Genomic DNA, 6772 nt, shown 5'->3' on the forward strand with positions numbered 1-6772 from the left:
AGACATTCTAGAACTACAGTGTTCTTGGATTTTTAAATAAGTATCTGAGGGATTGGTGCTAATTATTAACAGGACTGTAATGCCCACACCTTGAAAAGGTGCATATTTCTGAGAAGTTGAATAGGAAATAGAAAATGTGAAATTTAACTCATACTAACACTTCTTCCTGCTTTCATTTTTGTATCCTTAGTGAAAGACTTTTGCCCTCGCCAAGTAGTTATTTTTGTTCAGTCTCTCAGTCATGTCTGACTCTTTGCGACCCCACAGACTGCAGCCTGCCAGGCTCCTCTGTCCTCCACTGTCTCCCAGAGGTGACCTGCTGAGAAACACTTGTTCTTTGGAGAGTGTGTAACGCAAGCACTGCTCCCTCCTGTAGTGTCTCCCTCCTAGTATCTTCCCCCTCTGTCCATACATACTGGAGACGAGCCTTTATGAGGCGCTTCCAAACAGTCTGCTTGGAAATGTCTTTTGTTTCCCATTCAAATTTTTGTCTCCTGTGTTTAATTCTGTATTTCTGCTGCTGTTCTCATTCTGCTGGTGTCTTCGGCTTGTCTTTCTCATTTTGGTGGCAATTTCAAGTGGAGTGTTTGTTTGTCCAGACTTCAGGGTCCACCATGTTCAATAGATTATCAAGAGAAAGAGAGCTAGGCAGCATTAAGATCATGAAGAAAGAAAGTGAAAGTGAAGTCGCTCAGTCGTGTCCGACTCTTTGCAACCCCATGGACTGTAGCTACCAGGCTCCTCTGTCCATGGGATTTTCCAGCAAGAGTACTGGAGTGAGTTGCCATTGCCTTCTCCAGGGGATCTTCCCAACCCAAGGCTTGAACCTGGGTCTTCTGCATTGCAAGCAGACGCTTTACTGTCTGAGCCACCAGGGAAGTCTCATGAAGATCATGAAGAGCACAGCCCAGAAAGTTGTAGCCTTTACAGCAAACATGACAGTAAAAACTGAGATCCTGTCGAGGCACTGCTGCGGTTTGTACAGTCAGAGTTTGCTTGCGTGCATGTGTGCTCAGTCACTTCAGTCGTGTCCGACTCTGTGTGACCCCAGGGAAGCCCCATAGCAGGCTTGCTGCTATTGCTTCTAAGTCGCTTCAGTCGTGTCCGACTCTGTGCGACCCCATAGACGGCAGCCCACCAGGCCCCCCTGTCCCTGGGATTCTCCAGGTAAGAATACTGGAGTGGGTTTCCATTTCCTTCTCCAATGCATGAAAGTGAAAATTGAAAGGGAAGTCGCTCAGTCATGTCTGACTCTTCGCAACCCCATGGACTGCAGCCCACCAGGCTCCTCTGTCCATGGGATTTTCTAGGCAAGAGGACTGGAGTGGGGTGCCATCGCCTTCTCCATAGCATGCTTAGTTTCACTTGTTTTTTTGGTCCTTGGACTGCAAGATCAAACCAGTCAATCTTAAAGGAAATCAATTCTGAATATTCATTAGAAGGACTGATGCTGACGCTCCAATACTTTGGCCACTTGATGTGAAGAGCTGATTCATTGGAAAAGACCCTGATGCTGGGAAAGACTGAAGGCAGGAGGAGACGGGGACAAGAGGACAAGGTGGCTGGCATCCCCAACTCAGTGGACGTGAGTGTGAGCAGCTCTGGGAGACGGTGAAGGACAGGGAGGCCTGGCGTGCCGCAGTCCATGGGGTCCCAAAGGGTCGGACACAACTGAGGGACTGAGCAACAGCAACAAATCAGAGTTAGTACTTGCTTTGTTATTATTGCAGAACTTTGTGGTGCTGCCATTTAAAACATACGTTAAGTTTTTATTGAAATCTATTGTGCATTTGGGGGGAAATTTTGACTCTTAGGAGTGAACTTAAAAAGGGTTGCCTGAGTTATTCTGTATATCTGTAGGGGTAAACTTGGCAACAATTTTACTGGAAAGTGGCTTCTCTGTACAGGGGCTCTGCCCAATGGCATACTTAGACTCTGAAGTCCAGCTAACACCTGCCTCAGCCTAAACTTCTGCACACTGAGTCAGGAGTCCTCCCCCGTTTCCTCACCCCTCCCCTCTTCCATGGAGGTTAATCCATTGACCTGTGAGGATGAGAGGCGACTGTGAGTTAGGGTTAGGGTTAGCATCACAGACACGGTACCCTTCTGAATGTCCTAAACGTCAGCTCACTTGGCGACAGTGCTGAGCGGTGAAGCCCTGGAAGAGTGGGCAGGACACCGGGAGTCTTCAGACTGGCCGCCTCTCCTGGTTTACATGTACCATACGCTCTCTTCCATCCTGAAATGTCCCTGGCCTGGGTGGTGTATTTCAAGTTAGTTTCAGCTGTCACTGCTCTGTAGGCTCTATAGCTCTATAGGCGTGGATGCAGTGGCAGTGATGCCGCTGCTCTGTGTGACGGTGCAGGAGCAAAGGTCCTCCACGACTGGACCTCTGAAGCCAAGGCAGCACTGCATCTTGGGAACCTGATATCCACACCTGTGTCACGTCTTCCCTGCTTAAGGTTCATTTGTTCCCATTATCCTAGATAAGAAATTGATAGCTTGTTAGGCTTGATATTCATTCTGAAATCCTCCTGTGTCCACGACCCAGACTTCAAGCCATCTCTGCCTGCTATCATATCTGCCAAAACTACCAATTATTTTTCAATGTCAGAAGTTATTAGAAGCACTGGTGAAGCTCGTGGTGGAGTGTGGCATTTTTCTGCTTCTCCCTCTAGGAAGTTTTTGAGAATGTTAATGTTGGGCATCGGGACTAGAGCTGTTAGCAGCCGTCACCAGTTAATCAGGTTAAAAGAATGTCAAGGGGTAATAATCAAATATTAAAATATGTTCTGTTGTAATTGTGATGGTGTGAGCTAAGAAACAGAAGAAATCAAGGCTCATGGGTCTTGTCAGGAAGAATACGGAGCTGCATTTATGGAGTCCCCGCTCCCTGGGCAGCGCTGAACCGTGTCACACGAGTTGCCACAGCTCCCGGAGTGAAACGAGGAGGTGCTGTCAGTGTCCGACTTCCACAGGCCTGCCTGTCCGTCCATCCCCGCTGCTCCTGACCGCTCTCTGCCTCGCTCCTCCTTCTAGGAGAGGCCCTCTCTATTTCCCTCCCTTTCCTTCTCTCAGCCTTAGGACACCCTCTGAGCTATCAGTCTGATAGAAAATTAGGTTTGTGATAAAATGTCTTAAAACTACATTCCTAGAAGGCTTCCCTTCCTATAAGGAACTATTAAACATTAGTTTTTCTTGCCAAAGGTAATATAATAGTGTTAGCTGTTAAGAGCTCAATAAACTGTATCTGATTTTTTCCTCAAAGTCTCCCTGTTGGAGTGCCCAGCACCTCCAAACTGGATTTCAGGCAGAATGGACTGCATTTCCGCTCCCTGCCACACCCACTCTGCTTCCCACACCAGTAAGTCCTGACAAGCAAAAATTCAGGTTATATTCCAGGTCAGCAGGCCTCAAATTTTTAAATGAAAGTAGATTTTGTGCCCCCCCCCCCTTTTTTCATTTTAGAGATTGGACAGCACAGACAGCAAATAGCCGGATAGATAATGCATTCCTTTATGCTAGCCTGCCATGGGCTGTGGAGCGTGAACACCTCCGTGCACTCTCCCACTGCTCCCCGTGTGGGTGGAGCTCGGCAGGGCTGGTCACCACACAGTGGCTTGAGCATCTAGCCTCCCCCTCAACACTGTTGGACTGTTAGAATGCCTCTAACGGAGCTCAAGTGAGGCGCTTGCACTTGGGATCTTGGTAGAAGCATCACCTGGCAGTTGAAAGCAGAGTTTTGGGCCATGTCTCAAGTCTTATAGGTATTGAGCTTTGCACTGCTCTTTCTTGACCCTAAAAGCAGTTTTTGGAGCTAAGATCTTCATGTCTGCTGTTCAAACTGATGTTAGAGTGTGTGCAATTTGACTGTCATATTGAATTAGGGCTTCCCTGGTGGTTCAGTCAGTAAAGAATCTGCCTGCAATGCAGGAGACTTGGGTTCGATCCCTGGGTTGGGAAGATCCCTGGTTGGGAGGAGGGCATGGCAACCCACTCCAGTATTCTTGCCTGGAGAATCCCCATGGACAGAGGAGCCTGGCAGGCTGCAGTCCATGGGGTCGCAAAGAGTTGGACATGACTGAGCGACTAAGCATGGCACATATTGAATTAAGTCACATTTGCAGAGTTGCTTCTAAGGACCACTCACCACAGCATCACGGTCCTGGTATAGAGCTGGGTTTTTCAGAAGATGAAGACTAGTTTCCGTGGCACGATGCACATCAGCGTCAGGACTGGCTGGCTGGCCTGAGTCTGGTAAGCAGGGTGCAGCCTCCCATCGGCATGTGTGGTGTTTTATGATGGCTGTTTCTGAAAACCTGCTGTGAAATCAGTAAGTTTTAACAGGGAAGTGACTTTATATATATAGATGTCCTATAAAGAAGTTTAGTCCTTTTGGTATATGCGTATTTAACACACACCCCCCCCCCCACCCCCCACAGCCTCTTTGATTAGGTTATTCAGCTTTTCTTGTCTTGCTTTTTTTAGGTTGTAACTATGCTCCGGGGAAAGACTTAGTATAGGATCTGATCCTAGGCAGCGAGCTTACTTAGCACAGTGTTAGTGGCTTCCCCGCATGGTGTTCATCCCTTCATTCCAGGCTTGGGAGGGGCCGCAAAGCAGGGAATGATGGCACTTTCATCCTGATACGAGAAAGTGAAGGTGTGGGCTCTCTAGTGGAAACACTGTTAATGAGTTGGCTGGAATTGAATTTCAAAACTCTAAATCTTGTAATTTTTTCTAAGGTAAAAACGATTACGTCACTATCATGAGATCCTGTTAGTTTCATAAAAAGGTCCCATGAAGTGGTTTCATTGGATGGTGTAAGAGGTGGTGGCTTTGAAGCATTTTGTATTTTATCAGTTTGACATTTGGCTAATGGATTGGTGAGATCAAGGGTGTTTTGTTTTTGGTACTAATGCAAAATTAAATGCAAAAATGAATTATGACTTTTTAAACACTTTGACACAGATTTGTACTTCAGTGTATGAAAGGAAAGTGAGTATCAAACTTGGGAATACAGAAATAAGACTATAGGAAAATAAGCCCGTGTTGTGTATAGTGGCATATATTCTATGTTTATCCTATGCCTGTGCTATCTTTGTGCTTGGCTTCAAACTACGTGTTTGTTTACATGAAATATTTTTTGAAATAAAAAGAACAGGCATCCAAAAACTTGGGTTATAGAAAGGGGACTTTTTAAAATTCTTACCATCTGATTAGGTTGTATGTTTTAGACTTTTAGTGTGTAAGTAAAACAGCCTTGAGACTAAATAGCACATTTTGCTTGGAATACCCCATCCAGAGGAATCCACTGCTTCTCTGCACTGTACATATGTACATAGTGTCCATGATTAGATTGTAAGCTCCTCGAGGGCAGGAACTGTCGTCTTGTCTTGGGAGTTCCTGCGGCGCCGAGTGTGAAGTGCCTTGCACAGCGTAGGTGCTGGTGACACAGAGAAGGAGTGAGTAGCTTCCTGCCACCTTTATGACGAAGCTTGCTTTACTTTCTCCACTGTGTTGAGAACTGCAAAGTACTAATGATGGGAAGAGGGCAAAATTCTTTCTTGGATTTCAGCTGGGTCTCCTGAGCTGAAGCAGACCATGCTGTCTCCTTGGCACTAGTTATCTTCTTGCCCTGAAGACATACTAGTGTCCTGAGCTTTTATATGATAAAAGGGCGGCAGTCTCTGGGCAAAGTTTGAAGTGGGAAAGATTATAGAGAAAATGAAGTGGAAATTTTGGAGGGTGTTCATCAAATGCAGTCCTGTGGGGCAATCTTACTTTAGTTATTACTAAAGGAAAGGATAGCAATTCTCTTTCTTTACCAGTTAGCTGGTTGGCCAAATTTCCAGTTAACGAAAGATTGTTGGTTTTTTTTTTCAAATTTTTTCCCGTTTTGGATTCCCCCCTCAATTGCTCTTTATGATTCTAGTACTTAGAGTCTATTAAAGTTGCTGTGAATACCCAGTGCTGTACATAATGGCCGTTTTGTAAATGTGAAATAACCTCAATTATGTTGTGTTTTGTATGCAGAGCCACTAGTATTGTTATCTTGGCCACTTTTTTTATTCAAAATAAATAAAATAATCAAGTTATTTGTATATTGTGTGCATATTTTGTCGGGTTCACCAGTTTGTAGCAAGGGTTAGAAACCTTCTACCCCACCCAGCACCAGCAAAGGCGCTGCGAGAAGAGAAGGGGGAGAGCTGTGCCTCAGGGAAATGGCCGTCAGCAAGGGCCGCAGAATCAATGCAGAATGCCTTCAGTGGTTTATTCTAGAACAAGTTGAGGAATGTAAGGGGAAATCAGACAGCTTCAGTAGGCTGTTAGACCACAAATACTTAATGTCAGTTGACGAGTATCTGGTGAGTGTTTAAGTGAAGTGCTCAATACCAGGATTTCATCAACAATAAGCATGTGATTCAGACAAATCCTCCTGGTGAGAACAACCAGAAACACCAAACAGGAGAAAGAAAATGAATACATGCCTCAATGTGTGGTAATAAAACTTCTGAAAGATCAAAGAGAAAAAAAAACTTTAAGCAAAAAAAAAAAAAAAACATTTTCTCAAAAGAAAACAAGTTAACCTTAAAAAGAAAAAAGTAGTAAGATTTAAAGATGACTTCTCATGGAAATGGTGAAGATGAGAAGGCAGTAAACGGGCCTTTGGGGGCTGAGAGAGTAACTTCCAACCTCGTATTCAGAGTGCGGCAGAAAAGTCAGACATGTTCAGACAAACAAGAACGGAAAATGAAAGCACCAGAGGAAA

Source organism: Bubalus bubalis, chromosome 12 (assembly GCF_019923935.1).
Source record: "Bubalus bubalis isolate 160015118507 breed Murrah chromosome 12, NDDB_SH_1, whole genome shotgun sequence".
In the NCBI taxonomy this organism is placed as follows: Eukaryota; Metazoa; Chordata; class Mammalia; order Artiodactyla; family Bovidae; genus Bubalus; species Bubalus bubalis.